Raw genomic sequence first — 459 nt, forward strand, 5'->3', positions numbered from 1 at the left:
GGCCCCCAGCGAGGCGGTGAGTGCGGGCGCGGCGGCGGGCGCCTGGAGGTCACCGGGAATGAATGGGGCGGCGGGGGGCGTAGGGGTCGGGCGGTCGGAGCTGCCTGCCCCGCGTCGGGGCCGCCGCTCCTTCGGCCTTTCTCAGCCCAGCTCTTCCCTCCCGCCCGCGAAGCGCCAAGGCCCGGAGGCGATGGCGGTGTGCGAGGGCCGGCGGGCAGTTCCCTGCCTGCGGGAGGGGGGGGGCCTTACAGGGGGCGGGAGCGCTCTCGGTGCAAGGTTAAAATACTCGCTTAAGGGTTTTCAGGGCAGGATCGGTTAGTGTTGTGGGCAAGAACCTCTCGGAGACTTCTCTAGGTGGGAGCAGGGAAAGCGATTCTCAGTAGCGTCAGATTTTCAACGTGCATGTGCGCAAGTTAGCATTATGAGTTGTAGTGGGGGGCGGCTCTCTTGCTGCATTCG

The sequence above is a fragment of the Haliaeetus leucocephalus genome, unplaced genomic scaffold (genome assembly GCF_000737465.1).
Source record: "Haliaeetus leucocephalus isolate CR32 unplaced genomic scaffold, Haliaeetus_leucocephalus-4.0 Scaffold0, whole genome shotgun sequence".
NCBI lineage: Eukaryota > Metazoa > Chordata > Aves > Accipitriformes > Accipitridae > Haliaeetus > Haliaeetus leucocephalus.